The 27,369-nt window shown below is 39.2% G+C and overlaps 1 protein-coding gene and 1 long non-coding RNA gene across 4 annotated transcripts in view; one reads left to right on the top strand and one right to left on the bottom strand.

Moving 5' to 3' along the window:
* The window catches only part of CTNNA2 (catenin alpha 2), a 535,735-nt gene that overhangs the window by 13,649 nt on the left and 494,717 nt on the right, over nucleotides 1-27,369 (top strand). Inside the window, exon 1 of one of the 3 annotated variants that reach the window (XM_075752785.1) lies at nucleotides 20,523-20,656. The exons of 1 other annotated variant lie outside the window; for it this stretch is intronic. The gene's annotated coding sequence lies outside the window, so the exon portion shown is untranslated. Of the gene's footprint in view, nucleotides 1-20,522; nucleotides 20,657-27,369 lie in introns of those variants that run through there. One more of the 3 variants, XM_075752787.1, reaches the window with a different exon arrangement.
* On the bottom strand, nucleotides 11,176-20,497 carry LOC142601797 (uncharacterized). The gene is made up of 3 exons (XR_012835444.1): nucleotides 20,236-20,497; nucleotides 19,329-19,688; nucleotides 11,176-12,805 (listed from the first exon to the last, which is right to left on the bottom strand). It is a non-coding gene; the product is annotated as an uncharacterized LOC142601797 (long non-coding RNA).

Genomic DNA, 27,369 nt, shown 5'->3' with positions numbered 1-27,369 from the left:
CTGTCTTTCTGGAAATTTTAGTTTTAATGGGCTGGGATCCATCTTCCTGCAAACCCTTAAATAAAAATATGCATCAAGTCATTTATATATGACTTGAGCCTATATATATAGGCTCACTTTTTATATGTTCTTCAGAGAAATAGTACTTAATTTTTCTTCTATGTCTATTTATTATGTCTGACTATATTTTTCTTCATTGAAAGGGCCAATGAAAGTAGTATGGCCTCTCTAGTATTTTGATATCCTTCCAAATGCAAAGAAGTGTGAGAATGTTAAAAAAGAAGAAGAAAGAAAAATGTATAGATATATAATAGGTAGAAAATTTCTGAGAAATTTGCCAAAAAATTAATTAAGGAAAAAAAAATCCTTATGAAAGGGGAATAAAAAACCCCCAGAGGAAGTATTTTCTAAGTGTTACAGTCAATGGGATCCCAGAAAAAACCTCCTCCCTCAGACATATATAATTCTATATTATATATAATTCTAAATTTTATATATATGTAATAATATATCCACCATACCTAGAGTACATTCTTATAGCTGTGCAGAGGCCTGCATGATAGAATATGGATGCTAAACATAATGTTAGATGCTACTGTAGTAAAAGATCAATATATAAATTTACTGTAATAAAGACAAATTATCTGGGGGTGAACATGGTTTTTAAACACTATAATCTTTGTCCACACAATAGCAAAACGATGTCTAACTCTGAACAGCTAAAATATGTCTGGTAAAATAGCCTCTAATCAAGGCTTTTTGCCAGATAGGTGTGACCTTGGTGGCAATGGGAAATAACGGACAGATTACATTGTACATTTCTAGTACCACAGAAACAGTCCTGGAAATACGATTTTTTTTTTTTTTTTCATTTTCTCCCCTCTGGCAAATAAGAATTACTTTGAAAAGCCAGTTGAAACCATACGGCTTATATACCAAGTTAGCTAGCCAAATGCCACTGGGGTTTTTTGACAGCAAAATCAGCGTGAGTGAGGAAAGCAAATGGGGCACATTAAATCCACAACACTTAGTACTTTCATTTCTTATATGAGGGAGCTTGCCAAATACTAGAATACTCAAATGCGAGCTCCAATTTCATGTCTATACCAAGTAACAGCTTCTTGTCTTTAAAGTCAAGCCCCTTCGTTAGCCAGCTCCAGCCTGTTTGACTCATTACCCTGTTAGGATGTTGACCTTTCCCAACACTCTCAGATTTTACTGTCCAGCCGTCAACTTATCCTGTATATCCACACTTTCCCCTGTACTGTGCTTCTAAACACAGGAAAAGCTCCATACTAAAATCCAAACATTCATTACCTCATCTTTCCTCAAACCCTGATTTACAGCTCATCTCTCTCATGTAACCTACTCACGTCTTCCTTTCTTGCTACTTGTTTACTTCCAACCTCTACCCTTGCATTCGCAACAACAAAAATACTAGGAATGCGTGAATACCTGATTTCATTTTTGTTATTGTCCGTGGACTGAAATGAAAAAAAAAAAAAATAAAAATCAATATGTTCTTTTGATAATTCATTTTACTTTCATTTATAGTCAGTCTGGCAAAAATGAAAAGAAAGATGAAACTATTTTGAATTGAAAAAGTATTTGTTTGACCCTAAACAAAGTAATTCAAATTGTTTCTTAAGCTCCATTTTTTTATTATAAAGGAATTGATTTTTTTAAACATTATTTTTATTTAAAAATTATTGTTTCTAGCTTTTTCCCTTTTTTCAAATAGTATTCACATATTTCGGTTGATATGATTCATCTTCTTTTGGTTTTCATCAAATAGATTCAATAGGGAAAATTTCCCATACTCAGAAACATAAATGGAACAGAAAACATTGTAATACTTCTTTCCTCCATTCATTTAAGTGCAAATTCAACCTTCGTGTCTTGTTTCATGTGTTCGTGTCTTAATCTGCAAAGTGTGCTGGGCAACGATGTGTTTCTGCAACACCTGCCACAAAAAAGTCCGGACCTTAGTACGACCTTTTTATTCATCGTCCAAACCAAATGCCAGGAAGGGACGGAAATCGCCTACCTTTCCTGTCTTATCCAGATTTAAACTGAGATCAGGTACCTCACAACAAATATACTGAACAGAAATATTCACATAAATAAAATGATCGTATTTATATAGCCAAGTGGAAGCACTTAAGGGCTGTTTAATGTATGAGTACAAAACTATTAACAAGAGCATAAATTTTGCCAAGAATGTTGGCAAGAGATCATGTATTCCTTAAAGGATTTATCTATACCCATTAGTTTAAATCTTTAGCAAGACAACATCAGAAAATTTAGTTAAGGTGTCAGCTTAAAGGTCTGAAAAATGCTGGAGCAGCTTTGGAGAGGAAAATTCACCTTTTGGTATGCTGTAAATGGTTTTCAAAGCCAAACCCTCTTGGGAACACGTGTACAATTACTTGGGGAGTATTGAGCTGACTGCACATGGCTGCTGTCGGGAAATGTGTGTAGAAGAGAAAACAAAACATCCGACCAAGGAGCAACCCACTATCTATCTAGGTATCTAGTGCAGTCAGGTAAAAAATAGGTAGAGTACATGTATTTATTTATTTATTTTATTTTTAATTGGCATTTGGAAAGACAATCTTCCTGTTGAGTCACGATTTGCTCTCACAGGTCATGCCTATCCAAAGCCGCTGGTGCTCTGCACCCACTCCTGAGCTGTACATGAGAACCGGACAGTGCAAAGTTGTTGTAGGCTTCTAGAATGATGGTTAGCTTCTTCATGCCATCAAAGCCAAATTGACTATTTAAAACCCAGAAGATAACAGCACAGCATTAGATTTGTCTCCTGTGATGACCAACTAAGGTGTATGACGTGTTCTGCAGACACAGGACTTTCTAGCTCTAAGGGAATGTCCCATTCAGTGGCAGAAATGCTGGTGGGGAGCAACAATCTCAAATTTCTGGCCTATTTTCAGTGTCCTTTCTTGATACCACACAAAAGACACAGAGTTTCAGTATATCCTTAGGATATCATATAAAATAACTGCACTAATTATTCCTAGCTGAATTATAGAACGAAGTGAACCTTTTGGGGGTTGTTTTTTTCCTTTTTTTTTTTTTTCACCCCCTCCTCTTCTTGTCTGCTTCTGATCCTGCGGCACTTTGCAGGTTTGGGACTATAATCAGCAATTCTACGTGAAAACTTATCATCTGATTAAGCACTGTTGGTTCAAGCTGATAGGAAGAATTGCCTAAAAATAAGGAATCAATTTTGAGCCAAGTGGTGTAATTTTAAAACCACTACTTAAAAAGTATACGGTAATGTAATTAGTCACGGATGTAATTAGAAACATTTCGATGATGGCTTGAGTGAATGACATTTCTTGCTTAGCCGTGCATTTTGGAAATGTTATAACCTGATTCACATTCTCAAAGTAACTTTTGTCTTGAACTTTGTACACTGTAGAAGTGGAAAAAATAATTGGCAATTCCTTTGAGGTGATGCTCTTCTGATGCTACCCCAAAATGCCTTTGCTACAACATCGCTCTTGTATCACAGCCTTTATTCAGATCAAAAAGCAATTTCAAGCAACCCAGCTTCATGTCAGATTGAGCAAAGACTAATCAGACTTTCAATCTTGAAGATACTCTTTAGGGAAGCGTGTTACACAGACACATTTAGTACACTGTCTGCTGATTAGCTTTCCCTTAGCTGTCTGGTAAAGCATCATGGTGAAGTTACCAACACTTACCACGTAACCACGTATGACAGAATTGTGGTTCACTGTCTGTGTGTGCATCCATATCACGTGCAAATTAATTTGACTTAAGCCATCCTAGAATGAAAGAAAATCAAACTTCTCTTCGTTGGCTTACTTCTTTTACAGGGCAAGGGCACACCCATGAAGAAATGTCACGCTGAAACTTGGAAGACTCAGTACTTTCCTGTTGGATCTGAATACAACCTTACAGATTAGACCAAGTAAAGCAATACTTGGGCTAGGACTAACTCTGGGCTAAGGTTCAAAGATCTGGCTGTGGGATAACTTAAAATTCAGCATCATTGCTATTTTTGTGAATGAAACTGAAAACTTAGAAAATTGGGTGGCTCTTTGTAGTTGCCTGTTGCAGTGATTGTGCCAGATGTCACAATCTAATTGCTTTGGTGGAAAACTAGTAAAGAAAGATGCTTTTTGAAAAGGACTTAAAAAAAAATAAATTTATAAACATGAACAGAGCAATATAAAATAGATAGGGATAGAAAAGACTTCACTGAGGGTCAGTGTGATGGATGGCTCTGTGTGAGCATTAGGAAGGAAAAATGGATAGTTCTGGGTAGAAGCATGGACTACAACTGCAGGAACAGGTTCAAGTTTGGCAACGTAGATCTGGAGCCTTTTGTACGTAGGGATCTGAATCTGCACTTTTATCTTTAAACATGTATATTTTTAAATAAAACACATTTTCTCAGTATATTTGAAAACTGTTCATTCTAGGAGAAAAAACCCGATATTTTTAATGACTAAGTGTTCAGAAACAGCCTAGTATACAAAAACTCGCACATTATTTTGCTTCTGTGTACACAAAAGAAAGATTGGATATTTTCAAGGTTGTATAACCTGTTCCTTTTTTTTTTCTGTGTAAAAGCTAGAGGGTTAGGCTTCTGTAATTTGCCGAATCAAATGTTCTTTCACATAATCAGTGATGGATGATACAGATGGAATGTACAGATGTTTCATTATCATTTAATACCGAGTAAACCTCTCTCTAGAGTTTCTCCGGATCTCCTTATCTGTTATGTACTACCTTTTTTAAAACTATGACTGATTTTTGCTACACTAAATCTGTTCCACAGAGTGACTTTCTTTAACAGTATGTCATTGATTATTTTTCCTATGGCATTCTGTTTTCATTTTTTTTAATGTCTGGTCTTCTTTTTTTGTTTTTTTCATACTTGGAGGGGATGTTGGGTATGGCGAGTTATTTCAGGATGAACCTATCTTTCATTGAAAGGTAGTTTCAGTTAAAAAACTTTCTATTTACTCCAGACTTAGTATTTCTCGTGGTTCCGCTGAGCATAGGAAAGTGTTAAACAGCTGGATTATGGCAACTGTTTGGCACAATGCAGTAAATCCACAACTCGGATGACACTGTAGTCACTGTGAGAGAGGGACAGTAACAGCAGACTGATTGAACATCAATGCCTTGGAGGAAAGCTTTGCCTTGCACCCTGTGACTTGTTTTTCTTGCTTGTGACATCGTGCAGGTTTTTGTTTAAAATGTGCATACTTTTGCAGATACAGTACTTACAGACTTTAAGCAGCAGTAAAGATAAAACAGTATCGCTTTTGTTCCCCTGCTAAAGCTCTTTTCATGTGGTGTCACTAGCTGTTCAACAGCCACATTTATTCTGAATGTCTTGTACAGCCCACCCAGTCCATGGAGCAAGAACATTCCTCACTCCTTTTTCCTACAACAAGCATTTTCAACACATTTTCTACCCCAGGTTTATGAACAATTAATCCTGCTGTAACATCTGTCCTTGCCCATCCCGCAGCTGTGCACGACCCCCCCAAAATGTCAGAGCGCAACTCCCCACTATTCCATTATCCTCTCAGTCTGCTGATGGCCCTGATGTGGCTAGGAACTCCAAAACGTGAATGGTGGAGGAGAAGGTCAAACTGATCCCTAACACGACAGTTCTGACAAAATCACATAGGAGGATTTCTTTTCCTTTCAACCCTGGAGGCATATAAGCAGACCAGAACTAACAAGTGCCAGATATAAATCTGGTACAAATTGATCTCTTTTTAGTTGAATGGAGTAACACAGCTTTCTCCCATCTGATGATTTAGCCCTTCGTTTCTCATTAGTAAGAAATAAATACATTTTTACAGACAGGGAAAAAAAAAAAACGCATTAGCTCTGAAGACTGTTCATCAGTTCTTGTGTAACACCACCTGGATTAAGTTGGGAAAACTTAATTAAAACCACTAAATTTAAATTTCTCATGAGAAATTAATTGCAGAGCACTTCCTTCTTTCTGTAAATGTGACTGACCCCTTTATTGCTGTTTACTTTCTGCAATATTGTAAACTACCTAAACAAAACGGAATCAGTGGACTAAAATTATACTGTGCTGTTTACAGAAAAATAGTTCCGTGCTGTCCTCATAGTAGGGGGACAGGCAAAGACTTGACATTTACCTCTGCGGTTTGCCAACAGCCAGCTGGTCCGACAACATATGCGTATTAGCAGGGTAACTGGCATATGCAAAGCTTTACGTAGCATATCCCATTTCTTGAAATGAAGGAGTCAAAAACCTGGACACAACAAAAGCAGGGGATACGTAAAGATTTTGAGGAGCATGTATAGAAAATATAGGACAGAAATCCACAGAAAGATATGTCTTTCGATACTATTAATGCAAGAACTTATTGCACTTTATGCATAAATGAATACTGGAGTTCTTTTAACATAAGTTTTCCTAGAAGAGCTGCAATACTTTGTCTATATTAAGGTTATTTAATTATTAGATAATTTTGAGTTGATTTTTATAAATACAGAAGAGACTATGGCTGAAAACTTTTTTCTTCCCTCTATTTAAATTTGCAGTGCCAAAAATTATGCCCCCCGTGCACCTGAGTACAGGGTTTTTTCTTATGGGAAGTGGTGTTGCCCCTATAGTACCGTGAAGAATTTGGCGAGAGAAGAATTGATAAAGAATTTGGGTACCTTAGGTGTTTATTTGATTGCAAGACCCAGTTCCTAAAGAGGGATATTGCTATAGCGTAACTACTTTGGTTCCTAAGAAGCTGTAATTACACACATCCTCCCGAGAGAACTTACTAAACCACCTAAATTTCTCCTACACTGCACAAAGCATGATCACCTTGATTGCATCAGTGGCTACTTGTAGCCCAAGGCTACACACAATTCAGAAACATACCTCCGGATCACCTGAGGAACCTGAGCTGATGGATCTGTTCCAGCACAGGACGGGTAGGACAAGAAGCAGCAATCAATCAGCCGCCTTCCTTGGTTAGCCCGGTAAAGGGGCAGAGCGAAGCCAACCTGTTGTTTGGGAAGAACATCTGGGTTGGAGGCCAGTCTGAGGGATTTCAAACCCACAGTTGCCACTTCAAGGACTGGGCACAAAGCTGGAAGTGCTGACATAATTGTTAGAACTGCCTGTCCTGCCGTAGCTGAACCTGGCATATACATACAGAAACACATAATTTTGGGACTTTTGCAGACAATAAATAATAAAAACCACCCAGGAACCTAATTCTGTAGCATTTGCTAGAGCCTTCTTGCTCACTGAGTAGACTGCAGAAGGGAGCTGCTTGGCACGAGAAGTAAAGAACCTGGAATCCATTTATTGCCTGAAACTGTAGTCTACTGGTCTGCAGTCCCCTTTTCCTTCAGCATTGGAAAGATGGTATTTATAATTTCCATTTTACTGACACTACAATGTTTCTAGGATGAAATGTAAAGACACAGGAGGCTCAGAAGGCGCCTATGAGCCAACACGCGGGAGGTCTGTGTAACAGCCAGAAACAGCACCTCCTCTCCTGCGCTCCAGTCCCACGTCCAAGCACTCCATTACTATCGCACCGCTTCAGAATAAAGGCGTCAGGTTTACTTCAGCTTACACTTTGGTTCCAGATAGCCAGCACCTTACTTTTAACTTCCTCTGTGCTATCTTGACATAATTGGAATTCCAAGTGTACATCATTATGGTCGCTTACTTCAGTAATTTGGATTGACTCATTAAATTGCTTCATCTTTACAGACAAACCATATTTAATGGCTGTATTACATAACATACACCTACCAGGACTACTCTGAACTTTCTTGAAGGGCAGTTTAGTTCTGTTCCTCCACATTTATCTAAGCATCTAAGTCTCATTTTGAAGATTCTAAATGTTCTTTCAATTACTATTCTGGTTGCTTTTTGAGTTTCATTATAATTTATAATGATAGAGTTTTCAGAGAGAATCTGGAGATAAAACAGAGAGAGATTAGGCAATTTTTCAAGAGATATCTGCTGTCACCTTATAAAGAAAAAGAAAGATTGTTATAGAAGCCCTCAGCGTGTTAGAATGTACTGGAATACCTAAATGTTTGCATACTATGAAAACATTCTTCCTGAAACATACCGTTTGGAAATACCATTACAAAAAGCTCTGGCAAGGAGAGGCGAGATGCAGAATATGATAGTATTAAAGCTTATTTGCTCAGTATCTTACTTTTACAGTTTCAGCTTAGATCTGATGTCCATGGAGCTAAAACTCATCAAACTACCTTGTAATTTACATCTTTATAATTCCCTGCAAATAATAAAAGGTACAACAATTAAGGCCTTAACTGAACAAACGGAGGATCTTGTGAGAACAACCTTTGCTCACTTCTTCCCTTTTCATCACTGTTACTAGGATTGGGTGCTTCATTATGTCAAATTCAGATCGTGCTGCTCCTTTGTTCTGACACAATCTTGCGTCGTGGGCAGTAACCTGGCAGATCTCCCTCCTATCATCAGAGGCTCCCTGTTGTTCTTCTAATGGGAAAGAGGGATTTTCATCTGGAGGGCAGACCGAGGAGCCAGTATACATTATCATCATGCTTTTGCAGCACTGAAGTCATAAAGAGTTCAAGATAATTTTTCATTAATATATACTAGACCACATCCTGTGGCTATTACTCCAGGTTTAGGCATATCAAGGCCAAAGGAGGTACTCACTTGAGACACACAGGATTTGGACCCTTTGTTGTGTTAGCTCCTTCCGTACGGTTGGGATTTTTTTTTTTTAAGTGGGACTCACGTTGTAAATGCAGGCTACATAAGCTTTAATCCATTTTTGGGAAAGGGATGTTATTACACACTACCTAAAAGGCTCTTAAGATATTTTTGGCCACTCAATAAATAATGCCAATATATATTCAATACTTTAATGCAGCATACTTCTTAATATTCTAAATGGAGTCAAGGCACCACACACATTTACTTTTAAATAACGCTCATCTTTTAGGATTGTGTGCATGTCTTTTTCTTAAATAATTAGTAAGATTTTTAAAACCCTTGTAGAGTCAGATAAATCACAGATTTTAACTACTCTGACAGCTTTTTACTGTTAGGTAAGTTGAGAAAGTATCAGTAACACACAGCTTGAGCACTCTTCACGGGATGGCCTGTACTGGCCGTTGACTTTCAGAAAACAAGATGCTGAATGGTAAGCTTTCTTTTTATTTTCCTTTCCACTTCACTTTGAACATCTTTATATTGTCATTTACTCTTATGATGAGTGTATTTCTATGATTGTGCTCCCTCAAACATATTCATAGCTAGTGTAGCAATTAAAGATATTTAGTAGTCATACCCTTTTTTACTGCTACACAAATTTACACTTGTTGAGCCTTTAAAGTTGTGTTACATGTGCTGACTCCCAGTTTTACATAGTTTCTCCATGTCTAGAGCTCCACTGAATGCATGACAGCTCTTAGTGATAGCAGAAATCTTCTTTGGACATACACATACAAAGAATCAATTTGTCTGTATACTCCCAATACATGCTGACACATATAGCAAAGATACATAATAAAAAGCATCTGACATACAGTTTTTCTGTGCACAATACGAAGTAGAGTGATAACAGACAAACCTAAATGTGTGTGCCAACTACTCTGTTCTCAAGCCAAATGTCCTTTAACAGAGTCAGAGCCCTCACATAAAGCACTTGTTTTCTCATCAACTTTATACAAATCACCAATTTCCCAGGAGCACTTTCCATTTTACTTCCTATTACTCCAAGCTCTCCCAAACCATATGCATCTATAACCTGCTAACATCACAAAAACATTGAAACATTAAAATAAAAGCATAAAATAAACATATCTTGCTCCTTCTAAGTCAACTGCAAAAGTCCTATTAATGTCAGCATGTGTGTGTGTGGGAGGAAAGAGCGAAGTTAGCTAGAGCTTGACTTTAGAAAAAATATCAGGAGTTTCTCTAACATTTCATGACATGAAGCACTTTTCATAGGACTACGTAACATCTCAAATAGTTATATGGACCATCTTTCTCTTCCATTCCCAACTGCTTAACATCTCTGAGACAACTCCACCGTTTGAGGGAGAAAAGAACAAGAAAAATGTCTGTGTTCTATCCCTTTTAACATGTGCTAAAAAAATGCAGGTAACACTGGTTCCTGCAGCTCCTCAGCTCACCTATCTTAAATCAGCTCTTTTCTACCTGCTTTGTCAGAATATTACACCTTCTGCCTGTCTCCCCCTTCTTTTTCAATATGCTCTCTGGTTATCCTGTTCCTTGCTTCCAGATATTCCCTTTTCCTTCTTTCTTAGCAACTTCAGAGCACCAGAAATAAGCTGCCATTAATCAAATGATTTCAAATATCTTGACAGAACTCAAGCATATATTGCTGCCATATCGTAGTTCTTGAACCACATTCTGGGAGCCTGTGGCATAAACCATCATAGATGTCAGCTAGTCTTAAGAGATATAATCAATCAATAATCCAAAAAACCCCTTTGCATTAAACCCCATGATTTACCCACGTGTATAGGACACATCTGGGTTAATTTCAGGGAGGCGTATCTATAAATTTTAATTAAAGAAATATCTTTAACTATAATTTATCAACTTTATTGCCCCAAACAAGTGAACTCTATCTTTGGCACCTCCTTCTCCAACCTATAGTTCTTATGATCTGATGTCAAAAAAATCTAAAACCTGAAAATACCCACTCCTTTCTATATCTCTGAGCGTGAAGACTCAACTACCAATTTGGTAATTACTATCCACCATAAAAACTCTGAGTCAACTTTATCCTATTGTAAATGCACTGACACATAAAGAAATTTTTTTTTTAATTTTTTTTTACTTGCACTATTGCCTAACACTTACAGTGGTCCACTGGCACCAATATTAAATGAGTTCCTTATGTAAGATTTCATCAATGAAGCCTGTACAATAAATCTGTGCTATTTTTATGTCTGTACCTTTGAGAGTTCACCTGTTTCTTATTTACAAAGGACTAGACGCAATTCCCTGTATCCACTTAGATTTCACTTGCCATTGTGCTACTGGAACAAAAAAAGCAGAACTGTTAACATTTGCTGGCAATGGCTCGTATCTATACCATTGACTTCCATTTCAGAAAACACTAGAAACAGTTTACCCAATGTTAAGTGTCATTTATTTTTCAGTCACTTGTTATACAGAGCAGTAAACAAAGTCAATTAAACTAACAACACTGCATCTAATGACATTACTCGTTTATAAGACTAAAGCTATGTCTCGTGGGTTTATGATTATGCAGATGTAAGTTAGAGCATTTGAAATTAGCCTTCATCTTGACTTTGACGGATACTGAAAATTAGGGCATTGAAAAAATGCCTGGAAAATTTTCCCAAGAGGAAAAATTTCTGTTTTGACAGAAATGGCTTCATCTTGACATATTTATAACACAAAATAAAGCTAAAATAGAAATATTTGTAGGAACTGTCATAGCAACCTGTTTTGATTTAATTTGCCAAAATTCTGTTATGGAAATTACTCAGTTTTTACAAAGTATTTTATGCAGTTTGCATGAAGAAATCACGAAATGGAATGGATCCTAGTACTCGGTCAGGGAAATTTCCCAATTAAGAGAGTGGTAGGTTTTTTTGCTCCCACAGTCTATTATTGCAAGTCCTATGATCATTATAGTTTGCTAGATGTTCCTTCAATATTTCTTATCATGTTCATTAATTTAATGAAAAAGTATTGTCTGTTTTCTTTCTTTCTCTTTTTAAGGGATGGTTCATTCAGCTGTCATTCAAATATGAAGAATGCTTTGAAAATGTAAATATTCCTGCCGTGTCATTCCCATTTGAGGTGTGCTGTATGTAAAGCATGTAAGGCTTCATGTAACTCTTGACCTGATCGATCAAGAGGTACAACAATTTTCAGAAGTAATAAGCTGCATAATAAGCATTTTTGATATTGAAATCGAAATTTTTATCTAGATGTGGCATGCTCATTTTACATGGAGCATTCTTCTCGCACTTCTCCCACAATTAAGAGGTCCATGTGGATTTTCAGAACGTCATTTTCTTTCTGTTTGAAACTATACCCATCTCCAAACTGGAAGTGGATGAGCCTGCTTATAGATAACCTGTCTGCTTTCATAAGCCTGTGTGATTATTCGCACTGGTCATGACAAACAGACAAACACAAAAAGGAATTCTTTATATCATTCTTTAACTGTCAAGAAAAAGTGAGGACAGAGCAAAGGGGTATGAAATACTCCAGGCTTACTGCTCGTGATTTATTAATTTGTTCATATTCAAAAAAACCTGAATTTTATGTTGCTGTATTCCTACTGTAGATGATAAAAGATTCCTTAGTTGAAGTACATTATCTTTGCAGAAAAAAAGGTTTGACCTTTCTAAAAAAGTTAATTAACATGAAACTCTGTAAATTAGGTCAAAAGGTCCATTAAGATGCAAGAAAATTTGAGTTTACAGGAAACTGGTCGCTACTAGTAGTAGCTCTTGTCATCAGCTTTCCAATATTTAATTTTGTTCTTGATTTTTCTCCTTTTACTTACAGCTACTGCTCCTTTAAACACAAACAAACCAAAATTAACTTTCTGTCATTTTCATGATTCATCAAGGCCTGAAGGATAACACCAAAATCATCCATAGTGTTTTCATTTGTGGATGCAACCACTAATGACTTCATTAACTTTCTTCAGGCCACGTTTTAGTTAAAACTCTTTTGTGGATTTTTACAGATGTTAATGGCAAGATGCATCGTCTTGGGCTTCTGTCAATAGAAAAAAAAAAAAGAAATTAGAAATTTTACATACTTCAAAGATGTGGGAGATAATTTCTGTAAACATTATTGTGTCTAAACCAAATCTTGATTCTATCTCACCATTGCTTTGTGCCCATAAGATAGAAAATATATTTAAGTGATTGCATTTCTTTTGATAAAAAACGTTTAGTAATATAAGTATCTGTTTTAATGCTTAATTAAGTACAGAGTATCTTTAATGTAGGGCAAACCAGAAATTATAAACAAAAAGAAAGGTTAATAAAAAGAAAAACAAGTTTATTTTTCTTGTAGACCAAAAGTTCTACAGCTAGTTACCTCTAGATTACCAAGATGTAATGTCAGATATGAATATTCCCTGTCATGTTTTGTCTACTGAAAGTCTCATAAAGACAACAGGAATTTGTATTAGTAAGGACTGAGAAAGGATCAAAACTTAGCCCAATACTCGTAAATGACATTGCAGAAAAGTACTATGATTCAGCGGAGGAATCCAGCAATTTTCACATGGATGAGCAAGTAGCAGACAGCCTTCCATTCCACCTCATATGTATAGAAAGCACAACCGGATGTAATAATCGAAAAAGCAGAAGGTTGAGGACAGTAATTTTCCTGATGTGAAGCAAATCCATTGGCTGTTTTCTTCAGCAGAGGAATACTTAATGAACTGCATTTGGAGCTGTGGCAGCACAGAAAACCCTTCTGTTCTCAGACTGAGAATTTTGGAGAGAGTCATTCTTACTCTGTGACAGTTATTAGGATCTGGATATTAATCCTTCCCCTTAAGTCTTTCTTTGGTTAGGAAAAGAAAGGAATTCTAGGGCCAGAGCAGTTCCAGAAGACAACTTCAACTAGCCCTGCAAGGCGTGAGACAAAAATACATACTGCAGTTTTTAATCTGTGCACCTTCTCCCTAGTTCCTCTACCACCTCCTGTCCCTTCTCTCACACACGCAGCCCTGCTCCCGCCTTTGGTCTCTCTCCCACTTGTCATCTTCTCCCCCATAGATGAGACTACTTGAACATATACATATACAATGAACTACATTGTCTTACAGTTTGCAACATAATTGTTTACCTCTGATAAGTTTCACTAATTGAGATTTCTAGCAAGAAAAAAACCCTATGTTCTGGCATTGCCTAGGATTCACAGTCATGGACAGATTTCCTGTTGTTTTGATGCAGTGTGCAAACATAAGAAAATAGAGCTTGTTTTCCAAGGAGCTAACAACATCAGCAGCACAAGACACGAAGTGTTTACAAACAACAGATGGGAAACAGCTAGAAGGTGGTGGTCAACATGAAAAGCAGCGCGCTCTGCTTAAGAGCTGCTTGTCCGATTGAGGTTTTTCTAGGAGCAGAGAGCCTTAAGGAAAGATATAAAAAATATTTTTTTCTGATAGATGTATACTTAAGACAACTTGGATATAGAGAAACTGAGGCAGCTTTAAAGAAATCAAGTCAGTTATTCAAGGAGGCTTGAGGAAGAGCTGAGAAGTTACATGTTCCTGAGTCCCATTCTTTTTCCGTAACTGCTACCCCTGTCCAGGTAGAACACGATTCATTTTAAAAATGTAAAAGAGAGATTTTATGGCATTTGAATTGAATATTCAAAAGTTTATAGCACTTTCTCTGAATATAGGCAAAATTTCTAAACCCTTCTTTCTCCACCCCTCTTCAAAATATGGAGGTACAATAAATCTACCGCACATTGACCTTCTGGCAATTAAAGGATGAGAGATGACCTCTACAAACACACATCCCTGCCCTGCTAATAGGTGGCATTAACTGAAGTTCAAAATAAAATTTTAACAAAATTTAAAATCTATTCCTGTGGTTTGGAGAACTAATGATTTAAGGAAAAGGCCTTGTAATAGTTGGCTATGGTGTTCATTAATCTAGTCAACATTAGTCCGACAACAACAAAGAGCAGATGTCTTCTTTGCATTTCTTTTGAACTTTTACATCAGCTTTCTGAAAGAAGTAAAGGTAGTTGCCCATCCTCTCCAGCATGAAAAGGTGCATAGACATACCCCCTGTGTTTTTTTCAAAACAAACTGCATCTGCTACTTGCCTTCTAGTTACCTCAGAGATACAAGTCAGGTTAAGTCCCTGGATACTCTGACTGGCAGATTCTTTTGAGCCAGAGAAAACAGTCAAAAGGGGTGGCAGAGGGCACGGCAGGCAGGAGGCTCAGTGTCAGAACCCACCTGGCATATGACTCTTTATACAGTATCCAATTTAAATGACCTGCAGGGTGTGAAGGCTTTACTGTTGCTTACTGCGCTGCTCATGCTAATATCTAGCACGGCAGTGTCTCGCTGCAGAGGAGAAGCAAGAAATATTCGCAACCAACCGCTCAAGCAAATGTGCCAGAAATGACATACCTAAACCAAAATACAGGTGTCTCAAATACCTACCCAAAAGGTGCCCAAATGTGTGCAGGGATGGTGAATGATCTTAGTCAATTCCTGCATATTTAAGTGCACTCAGACAATCAAGTCCGAAAGGTAATGTCTTATTAATACAAGGCACTGAAATACCTTTCAGAGCTGCTGACAATGTCCCTTCAGTATAGGCAAGTAACAATCTACTCTAAAGAAACAATCTGTTAGTTGGTTTGTCTTTAAAGATAACTGATCCTAAGAGAAGCTTAAAGCATTCTAAGTTCCACCTGCAGCTTTCAAAGTCTGCTTGAGTTGCCTAAGAGATACAGATCCTCCTCAATTTCTCTGACATAGATATTAGTTAACTGATTCTTTCCACTAAAATCCCCACTAGTCATAGCTTTCCCATTCTCAGAAAATCTCTTTTTCAATAAAGCACAAATGTCCAAATAGGAACAGGGGTTCAGGATTAGGTGACGAAAAAAATGAAGTCCATCTAGACACAAAGAGGTATTGAGATCACAACAAAGGAAAAAGAACTCAAAAAATTCATGTTCTTGAAGCAACCAATCAAGATCGTTTTTAGCAATAATCTCTCTTCATATAGAAGAATGTTCTACAAGAGAAAAGATGAGCAAAAGGTGTGGAGGGTTTTGTTTTTTTTTTTTGGTGTGTATGCAGACAGAATGCTGAGACTTTATGCAGTAAAGGGGGTAAGGGGGATAATTCCTGCTGTGGTGCTTTTTTGGGACCTGGATGCAAAAATAAAACCAGACTTTGTAATATTTCAAGAAGTGGACTAACCTATCTTAAGACTGAAACGCATCAAATATTCAGTCCTACTGAAGAAGTTGATATTGTACAGTATTTGGATGCTAGGAAAACAGAAGAAAATAGAGAAAAAGAGCTAAATGACATGATAGATATATTAGAGCCAAAGTTAAACTCCCAGTAGTTAAGACAAACACGGGGAAAAAATAAGATAAATTGTTTGCTATATTATAAAAAAGAAAAGAAAGATTGAATTAGCATTAAGATATAATATTGTGATTATCTAAATATGCTCAGATTAATTTTAGATCTACCCTCAGTGTAAATTCTGTTTGTATTCTGGAGAATATGAAAAGTCTAGATTATTATCCCCATGCTCCAAAAATAACCTTGTCAGGAACACATGTAACATGTAATTTTATGGACAAAGCCTGTATTTGCTGGATATCATGTCACAGCTATTGTAATAATAGGTAACAGACAATGGCTTGATTGCTACAGATTTAAAGGGTACACAGAAGAAAATGATTTCCAGTACATTACATCATGTCAAGGTACCTGCTATCTAATGTTGTCATAAAACAAACAAACAAACAAAACCCCAAACAGATAGAAAAATATTCAACAGATGATTTAGAAAGTCAAGTTCAGATCTGTCTGGGTATGAGTAAACTATAAGTCAGTATTCGAAAACCAGGACTGCCATGTTCTGAAATTTGCTACGCAATACCCTTGGAACCAACAATCTGCCTATATAACCATAAATGCTAACATATAGTTCCTTAAGCAGAGAAACTTAAAACCCCCTTGATTTCCTTCACTTTTTATCCCAGGGATCATGCAGGTTTGAGTTCTTCAAAAGCAGCAAAGTGCTGCTCTTTCTGCCATGCAGTTTCCTCCACGTAAATACTGCAAATTGTCTATGGAGGTCTTAAGACAGCACGGTTTCTCCTGTACATCTACCCTCTGGTTGATCATACTGCTATTACAGGTCTTGGTCCTGCATTAACGTCTTTCCACAATGATCCCACTCATTTCCTGATGGCCTTTTATATAGCTAAGGACTACTACACCTACGTGAGGTGACCGGACACAATCAGAGGGGCACATGGCGGGCTGAGGCTGTGGGTTGCTGCTTCAAAAACCCCAACTCTCCCAGGACCTTTTGCCCACGCGTATTTTTGTGTCTCGGAGTGCGTGTTCTCCCCTGAATTCTGCACATTTCCTTTCCACTTCAATCAGCTGCTCTCAGTAAAAGCTGATTGCAAAGTGAATGCAACTTGTATCTGACTAGTTACTCCTTTGAGTAACTAGGTATTGCAGAACTCAACATGAAAATCTTAAGTACAGGAAGGGTAAAGATTAAACGGCCAACGGGGAGCAGCCTCACTGACAAATGCGAAGTATGCCTTGTTTGTATTTTTCTGCAGATCTTATTCTATTCATTCTTGTTTTCCATATACATGCTTAATATTTGGGTTCTATGTTGTGACAGTTCCACAGTTGGCACAGAACTAAAAAACCAACAATATACATTTACAAAAAGCATCCACGCATGGTTCACTAAAGCTGAATAGTCTTTTTGTCTGTCTTGCTAATCAAAGTGCCCAATATTTCTGATGCTTTGGTGATGTCTCTATATGTAGCTGAATGTTGGCAGTGGGAGATCCCATGGCCGTTTGTTAGGAGCTGTCAATTGGGCTCCCTTGGCTGGTAAGTGCTACATTCATTTACAGAGCAGCTTAGCAGCTTATCTCAGTTTTTAGTAAACAGTGGTAACGAATTCAGTTTTCTTCCTTTTCTTTGAGACAGTTAACAGTGATATAAAATAAGGGTAGTTTTAGAAATTGGTTAATAACCTAAAGGAAGGAAAGAAATGTCGAAACAGCGGACAGAGCCCTCTTTCAGGACCATGAAAAAAGTTCATACAGCTCTTCCAGATTTTCAGATTTCTTTATCGCGCTCTGGCAGACCTCTCGGCAACAGTCCAGCAATCCATGTCTTCTGTCTTAGATAAAAGTAATCTGGACTAGGTAAATAATCTGATTTGTTTCTTAAACTGACACACTTTAAACAGAAACATGCTCAGATAGTTGAATGAGTCCTTTGGTTCAAATTTACAAGAGATGTATTTGCAGCTTAGTTACTCGTGAAGGGAGGAAGTTATATCATTTTTCATAATCATACTTATTTGCTATTTGTGGTTCTTATATGTACACTATAGCTCACGCTTATTTTAGTCAAATGTCTGGAGAAACATTTAGCTGACATTCAATTAGTGATGTACTGTGATAAAGGAGTAGGTAATTTACTATGTTCTATTTGGGCACCCCGCTTGTTTCCATTAATATTCACAATAGACTAGCCAGTTACAACAAAGTAAGGCACTGCCCCTACCTAGAAGAACTAGCAATCCAAAAAAAATCAGAGAATCATAGAATTGTTTAGGTTGGAAAAGACCTTTAAGATCATCCAGTCTAACCGTTAACCTAGCACTGCAGGTCCGAGATATGGAGTACAGAAATGAAGGCACGAGACAGAAGGTCTGTAGGTAAAGGTTTCCTAACATCACATGGCTTCATTCAATAGGATGGGAAAGACAATACCAGTACCTAGAAAAGTTATTTGATGCAACCTGAAAGACTATTAAAGACACAAACTAAATGCCTAGTTTGCCTTACAGCAATAATTTAGACATCATCATAAAGGAGAGATCAGCCTAGCATGATCGCTGTTTACACATGCAGAATAGGTCATGTTTCGGTCCTAAATGATACTGTGAGGTTAAAATAATTCAAAGTATTTCTGTATACTACTGACTATGACTAGTCACATCTGTTATATGGCTGTACCAAGTATGTGCCATGATATATCTGATCACATTTAAATTCATATTTAAATGAGTCCTTGCCTAAGAAATTCTGTTCCCTGCTTCAATCTCTCCCTGGACTCTGCTGTTTTGCCTTAATAAAAGGTTCCAGTAAAGCTCCCTTCCTCATTTATTCATTGTAAAAATGAATGTAGATCCTGACAATATTTTTCTCAGGCTGTGGAAGAGAGAAGAAAAAGACTGGCAACTACTGCCTCTACTTGAGGCCTGACAGATACCTGAACTACTAACATCGTTCCTTTACAGGCTGAGGCAGGGAAATTGTTTTGGCAAGTTCCTTCCAAGCCTAAAACAGGCAAGAAAAGTAAAAGCGTGGAAGGACTCATCCCTCTCCTTGTTGCCAGTTTACGTAGAAGCTGGAGAACCAGATGGAAGCCACAAGAAGTGCAAAGGATGCGTGGAACAACAGCACGTAAATGGAATTCACACTGCCTCAAAACAGCAAAGTCCCCTTCAACGACACCTACTCCACAGGGATCCTCCGCCACTGGGGCTTACGGGACTTCAGACTTGGTGCTTTTGGAGCAGGATGGTGGCAGCACGTTCCATCCAAAAGAAAGAGCAGAAGAAGGTGCTGGAGCATAGTGAAAAAAACTTAAGCTTGGTAAGATCAGCAATGCAAGTGAAGTAACAGAAAAAAGAAAAGTGTAAGGCTTTGCAGAGAGGGGCAAACCCTGACATTTGGTATAGAGGACGTAGGGCTCTACAACACCCAAGTAACGAGAAAGCCGTAAGCAAAGTTTTCGTAGTTTAAGAGGAGAACCGAAATCCTTGCAATCGGTCCTGCGGTACACTCATAAAGCAACTCTCTTCCCCCTGCGCAGTATCTGAAGCAGCACAAGAGATCATTACGCGAATAAATCCACGCAAACACCCTCCCAGCTCTTTGTTCGCCGGCCCCTCCTGCCACAGCTTCCAGCGCTGTCCCTCGGCGACCGGGCTGCGCTTGCGAAGCCCCCGCTGCCAGGCACAGCTGCCCCCCCCGACCTCCTCCGCCTCCCCACCCGCACAAGATGGACACGCCACGGCCACTGAACGCACCTCGCCCCGCCGCGGTGCCGGGACGCGCCATCCCCCCGCGGTGCCGCTTTCCAGGCAGCCGGACTGCGGCCGGCGCAGCCCGGTTTCCCCCACAGCGCCCGGCCAGCCAGGGTGCCCTCGCCTCAGCTCCCCACCCGCCACGGGTGGCCCCCACCACCCCGGGCCTCCCTCCGAGCCCCCTCCAGGCCCACAGAGCAGCCGCGGCCCTCCCCCTCGGGCGCCTCCCGCAGGCCCCGCTCCCCTCCCCTCACACCCCCAGCCCCATGCCTCCTCCGCCGCGCCGCCCCCTCTCTCCCCCTCCCGGCCGCTTGGTAACGCCGTTTCCATACTCACAGCAACTGCGCACTGAGGCGGCCCGCAGCCGGCCTGGGCACCCGTTTAGCCGGGACCGGCAGCGGCGGCAAGGCCTCCCCCCGCCCCGTCACCCCCTCGGCGGGCAGCTCCCCGCGCCCGGCGGCGGCGGTGGCGCAGGCGCGCTGCCTCCTCCCCTAGTGGCTGCCGCGGGGAGGCTGGCGGCCGCGGCGGCAGCTCCCGGGTTCCCTCAGAGCCGAGCGAGCGCGGCTCGGGCCGGCAGCGGGAGGCGGGCGGCGAGGGCGGGAGGCGGGGGCCGTGGGCTGGGGCCGGGCGCTGTGTGAAGGAGCCGTGCCGCACACCCAGCCCGTCAGTAACCGTCGCTGCTGGGGAGGAGGAGGCGGAGGAGGCGGCGGCGGCGGTGGCGGCGAGAGATTCTCCCACCCCCACCCACCGAGCTGAGGTGAGGCCAGGGCATAGCATCCTCCTTTCTTCCCCTCATCCCTTCCTCCTTTTCATCCTTCCTCCCCCCCTCCCCGAGCTCCTTCCTTTCATCCTTCTTTCCTTATCCTCCTTCCCCCTTATCTCGCCTTTCCCTCATCCTTCCTTGCGCTTCCTGGTCCTCCTTTCCTTTCTTCTCTCCTTAGCCACCTTTCTCCACTCCTCCCCATCCCCCAGACTCCTTCTCCCCATGCCCACATTTCGCACCCACCAGAAATAATAATCATGCCTTCTTTTTTAATTTTTTTTCCTCCCCTTTTCCTTTTTTAAATGCAATTTTCATTCTTGCCCAGTGAAAGAGGGAGAGAGAAAGAGACAGAGTCGGCCACAGACAGAGATAATCCCCCCTCCTTTAAAGAATGGGTTTGAATTAATGGTCATTTTGTGGTGTGTGTATTATGGGAGGCAGGGGATTATATTTAGGGAAGAAAAGAAAGGGTCAAAGGTGTGTTGTTTCACTTATTCATCTATTTACCTAGCATCACTTTGAGGTGAAACCTAGCTCCCTATTATTTTAAGCCTTTTTTAATTTTTTTTTTAAATTATTCTCCTTTCTTCAGGCATCAGAGATTTCTTCCTCCCTTTTATCCGTCCACTGTGCGTCTCTGTAATTTACAGTCGCTGCTGCTCTGATTGTCTGAGCCGGGAGCCGGCGGGGAAGGGGCGCGGGGAGCGGTGCTGTGCGCTGGGGAGGGGGCGACGGCAGAAAGCAGCTTCCTCCATCCCTTCCCTCTAGGCCTCCTCCAGGGTCTGAGACCTTTCCAACCACCCGCTTGGTATCCCATCCGGAATCCAACCCGAAAGGTGCCAGCTCCCGTCAAAGGATTTGCCTCCTGTGGCAAAGAGTGAAAGTTTAAAACGCGGCTTTGTCTTTACGTGGAGCGCGCTGGGGATGGCGAAAAGCTGCGTGGATGGTGGCTGAAAGGCGACGGCCAAAGTGTCTCGTTGCGTGGCTTCAGGAGTGGAAGAAGTTTTGCTTAGACGTGGTGGTGGGAAGCAGCGTCGCTGCTGCGAGTCTTCCCCGGCTGCCTTGCCCCTTTGGGAGTTGGTGTTGTGGATGCGTGTTCTTAGGGGAGCGTCCATAAGCCAAGGGTTTGGGAAAGTAACTTTTACGTATTTACGGTGGGGGGTAGCGTGAGGAGTAGGTAGCACGCACCTGCTTCTCTGTAGCTTGGAGGGGTGAACGCGCTCCCTCGTGTCTCGCTGGCTGTGCGCGATGCCTGTTTTCTTTTTAAGGTGATGCTCCGTCAGTTGAAATCATCAGTTGGTGGGTTTATTTCTCTCTGCATCAGTTGTGTAGCGGCAGAACGTTTATTTGATTTTTTTTTTTTTTAGCGTGCTTCAGACAATTGTAGCCTTTTTTTAGCCTCTGTTTGCTGAATTAGAAGTTTGTTTATACTTCATCAGGATAGATACATTTCAAAACCCCTGTTGTTTTAGAAATCTATAGATACCACAGCAGCCAATACTATAGCCAAACTATCAGCCTGAACAATATAAACACATGCATGTTACACACTATCTTGGCATGTATTCCCTGAGAAATGTTGATTCTGTTAACTCGTCAAGATTGCAGCGAATGTTCTGTGTTTTGGAGTATGAGGTAGATAAGTAACATAAACGAGTAGTCTTAAATGACGTTGCTGATGCAAACAACAGATTTTACTGGGTTTGTAGCTATGACGATGCTGCTGGTTTCCCTTTTCACCTATAGTGTCTATGGTTGATACTATGTATTGTATCAGGCTTTTTATACTCCAGGTCAAACACAATTCTTTCTAGAGGAGAAGTACTGACCTGAAGGATGAACTTTTGCACTCGATTGTGTAAATCATTGTTTACAGAAATACCACCTCAGCTGTTTACAAGATAGCTGTAATTCCATTAATGGGCTCTGTTGATGACAAAAGCCTCACCAGGAAAGCTCCAGTGTCACTTGAGCCCTTAATAGAAACACAAGCCTAATTTATGCAGCTTTCTGAAAGCTCTTTTTTTAATATTAACGATGAGCATGTACGATACTACTGAAATGCCTTTGAACCACTGAAAACCAAGAGTATTCATAGACTGAGACTTTAAAGCCAAAGGAAGCAATTAGATCTTCTGCTCTGACCCCTTTTCTATTATAGTCAGTTGGATTTTATCCAGTTACTTTTGAGTGTGATAACATGTATTTGACTAAAACGTATTTTCCAGAAAAATTGGAATTTTGATCGGAAGACAGCAAGAGGTGGAGAATCTGCTGTTCATTAAGTTATTTGGCTTCAGCTTCTGGTCACTGGTTACTGATGTGCCTTTCTCCACTATGCTAAAGAACTCAAAGTATTTTCTTACCATGGAGGTATTTCTCTGCTGTAACCTAGTATTCCCTCTCTTTACTATTTGTAAAAAAATAACTGGACTAAAATTCTTTAAATTTGTCACTGCATGCATTTTCCTCCCAACTCAGTTTCTGTGGTTTTTTTTTCCACATCCACTTTTTCAGCATTTTTGTGAAAACGTGAGCTGGATACAGCATGCCAATGCCTTGTCTCAGGAGTGTTTTGTGAGTTTAAATATTACCTCTGTAGTGTTACTCTTCTGTTTATACGTTGTATTTACATATTAACCCTTCCTCTGCAGCACTACATTTTGATCCCCTTTTCACTGGGTATGCTCACTGTGGCAAACCCTTTGCAGGACTGTTTCTTTCCACAAGAGTTCATCATTCTATAGACTAGCATGTGTTTCTTGATTGTAGCTTTATAACTTTGGGTTCTTTTTTTTTTTTTTTTAAGAATGTTTTCTTTCTAGCATGGGTTGAATATATCAAACACTTCCGATTGCTTTTTGTAACTGTTTTATCTCAGTTATGTAGCATTCTATCAGTTTATAACTTGTGCAAATTTTGTCCCGATTGATTGTGTAGACTTACAAATAATTGAACAAGTGTTTTGTGATAGGGGCTCCACCTTTGGGGAACTTCATGTTAATCTGCGTTATGTTGTGATGTGTTCTTCTTGAGAGCTGTTTTTTTTTTCTCTTTGAGATGGCACTTAACTGGTTCTTGACCTGTTTAATGGGTGTTATTTTGTCATTAAGCTGTCACAGAATACTACACCAAGTGCCATAGAAGTTTATACAGACATTTTTACCAATTGGAAGTATCAATTTTGTCAAAGAATAAAACCAGATTCATTTAAGAAGAGCTATTTTCATTAATTTTGCTTCCTATTATTTGTTATATAGATCTGACATATCAGTTGAATCTCACATGATTTTTTTTTTTTCTTATTATTGTTTTGCTCAGGACTGCCATCGTTCTAACCTTCCCATAGCTATAAACAGTCTCTCACTAGCTCTTTTAGAGCATGGTTGCAACGTTAGCGTTCATTCAGACTTCTGAAATTTCCCTGGTATTTTCAGAATTGCTAAAAAATTCATGTTGGTGGGATAGACATTTCCTTGGATGCTTCTGTGAGAACAGCCTTCTATGGAGATCTTTAGTCCTGCTGGTCAAAAATGTTTATTGCAAAGTAATAATGTTTTGAGGTTGTACTTGTAATGGACTGAAGAAGGAATTCGTCATTCTCATGAGGTACCAGCAAAACATCTCACTTCTTTACAAAGTGAATTACTTACTGAATGCATCTGCCCTTTTGCACTATGAGTGTGGCAGAGTCCCTGTTTAGTAGCACACCTGTGTGAGGGCTGAGATTTCTTTTGTTCTTACAAATCCCCCCCTGTTTTTTCCCTGTTGCCATGAAATGTCTTCATCCTCTCCAATCAAATTTTACACTTACTGATTCAAAAAACATGCAATTTTGTATCCCTTAATAGTTTTTTTTTCTTGTTATGTATGGCTTCTTACTTTTAATAGCAGTATTTGTTGAAATCTGTTTTGTTGCCAAATTGTAGTAGTTATGACAATGCCTTCTAGGTATTACATGCTGTCTGAACATGCGAGTGTGAGATTATTTTTTTTCTGTGTACAATGACAGAGCCATACAATTTATTACATTGCAGAGGAAGAGGCTTTTGCTTTTAAGATAGCATGTTTCAAGGCTTGGCTAAAGAGAGTTAAGCTCTTTATTTATTTTCTCCATAATTTGTTCAGAGGCAATACAAAGCATAGGACATACTTTGGTTTTAGATATAAGACCGAGTGGCAGTGGAAATATGAAGGGCAAGGATACAGAAATAAATAATACAATGTGTAGTTGGAAAGAGGAAGGGAAGGCATACAGAAATCAAGAATAACAACATTAACCTAAGGGTAAGTACAGTAGCATACTTAGGTTATAACTTGATTGGAGTTTTTATGGCTCAGGTCTGTAGAAATTGTTCCCCTAAAGCTAATTTGAGGTAAGATGCACGAAGAAGATATAAAAAGAACAAAATTGGAGGGGAAGATGAAAGTGGCAAAAAGAAAGTTGTGGTTTAGAGGCTAGCTAAGAGCTGCTTCTTGCCTAAAATAAATCTGTTAATTTCGTATAAACAAAATGTTGTTTTAGGATAAACTTTCCTGAGGAATTAGCTAAACAGTAAAGTGTATCAATTGACCAGCGAGAACTTTCCCCAGGCACGGTTTCCAACACAGCAGGCTTCTGCAGGGAGCAGAAGTGGCTGAGCCCCGAGTTCTTCTGGGGAGCTGCGTTACTGATGGGTGAGGTCCTCCAGCTGTATCAACACCACCGTGAACCTGACGGAGATCAAACCGCTTCTAAGTCTAGCGGTTCCATCGAACCTTGATGGAAACTGAAAAGACAAAAGTGTTTAAGACTGCTGTAACACATACGTTGAAGACATGACAACAAAGAACAGAAACCAGTTTTTAGCCTGTTAAAGAAGTGGTTAATAACTAAGTTATTCTTGTATTCCAGCTTCTTATTGTCTTATGGGAGTTCATAACACATCTAAATATATCTCAAAGGGTGATTACACTCTTGTAGTGAATCTTCAGTTGAGCAGACTCAGCACTCTATGGATATAAATGAGTTTTGTCTTGGGTTTCTGGGTAAAAGCTCTACATCTCAGTTTTCTAAATAGTTTCTTCATAGATGAGCCATTGAGAGACTACCAAGTTATCTGGTTCCAAACAATGGTTGTATACAAGAAGGCGCTCTTGAAAGTTTTCAAACAGTAAGATCCGTTGAAGTCATATTTACGTAATAAAAGATCAGCAGCTCTAGGAAATGAAATTATTGTGACCATCACTTACCAATACAGTGGGTTGAAAGTCAGGATTTTCGTGTTCCTCATGTTTAGGAATCGTGTTTTCCTTTGGGTTGGAACAAGCTGGTGAAGTTTAAAATTTCCAACACAATGAAAATCCTTTCCCCTGGTAGGAATATCACCACCCCCTACCAACCCCCAAGATACATATTTTGTTTCAAATTTCATATCCTGTCATCAGACAAAGCATTTTGACTTTATAGAGGGCAGGAGGAAAGATTTTTCAGTAGTTTTTCATTGGGTGTGTTGAGAAAACACACTTTTTCTTAAGTACTTTAACTCTGCTGAATCAGAATTTTCTGACAGCAAGGTTTTTTGGTTTTGTTTAGTTTTGTTTGGGTTTTTTTTTAATCTTTGGAATATTTTTTGGCTAGCTATGCTTTTCAGTCACATCACCCCTTGCATTAGTATTCTAGTATTGAGAACAGTACAGAAACATTTTCAACATTGCTGCAGAGACTGCCCAAGTTTTCAGGCTTATTAAGTAATGAGAATTATTAAGTGAAGCTGAATCCTGCAACAGTAGGAACATCTCACAGGGTTTTCATTTGAGAGGTAAGAAAAACAGTAGATTTTGCAGTTATACAAAAGAATCTCTGTATTCAGAGTGTTTTCAAGCTATTTTTACAGATATTCCGATCTGTTATCAGTGGTGTTATGATAATTATTATGTGTCATTTCTTTCTCCTGTGTGCTTGTCCTTTTCTGTATTTTAAAAACAAGTTTATGTTACCTTATGCTTAAAGTAGACAAGAATTTTAGAACAGAAGACAATTTCAATGTAAGTGGAACTTAAATTCTGAATACACTTTTATAAGCAGAAAGTGGAAGTGGTTTCGGTCAGGCTAGGCTCCCAGTTGCCCAGGTGACTTCTGCAAATGGGGCTAAAGCTTTTAAGTTACTTAAAGCTTCTTGTAAATGGATTAATCAGTTTGTTCTTTTCTACAACTAATCAACTTTAAATTTTAATTATTAAAAAGCCACTGCTCTATATTCCATTGAATCTGCCTTTATGGAAGTTCTCCCTTAAAGCCCATTTAGCACAGCAAAGGCAGCTAAATCTTTCAATTCTCTAAGTTTTGCTTATAAGAAATGGATCAATTGGAAATATTTTATTTCTTATATTTTAAATACAGAAACTGTATCCATCCTGTGCAGAGATGAGAAAACCACTTTTATCAGTTCTCTAAATCTCTTCAAACATCAAAAGAAACTCCAGAAGACCCCCTTCCTAAAGATTTAACTTTCAAGTTAGATTATGGAGTAAAATACGACTACAAAATTTTAGTAAGCACTGGTTTTATTTTTATTGTAGCATCATGTTAGTAGCAATAGTTGTGTCCTTTCCAGAGGAACCACATTAACAAATATGAATAAAATTCTTGAAAAGAGCCAAAAAATTTATTTGCAGTTTTAACTTGCTTAAATAATCTGAGGCAGACATACTTATCTGGTGAGATA

Source organism: Balearica regulorum, chromosome 4 (assembly GCF_011004875.1).
Source record: "Balearica regulorum gibbericeps isolate bBalReg1 chromosome 4, bBalReg1.pri, whole genome shotgun sequence".
NCBI lineage: Eukaryota > Metazoa > Chordata > Aves > Gruiformes > Gruidae > Balearica > Balearica regulorum.
The sequence above is the reverse complement of the archived record's forward strand: the minus strand, read 5'-3'. Positions and strand labels throughout refer to the sequence as shown.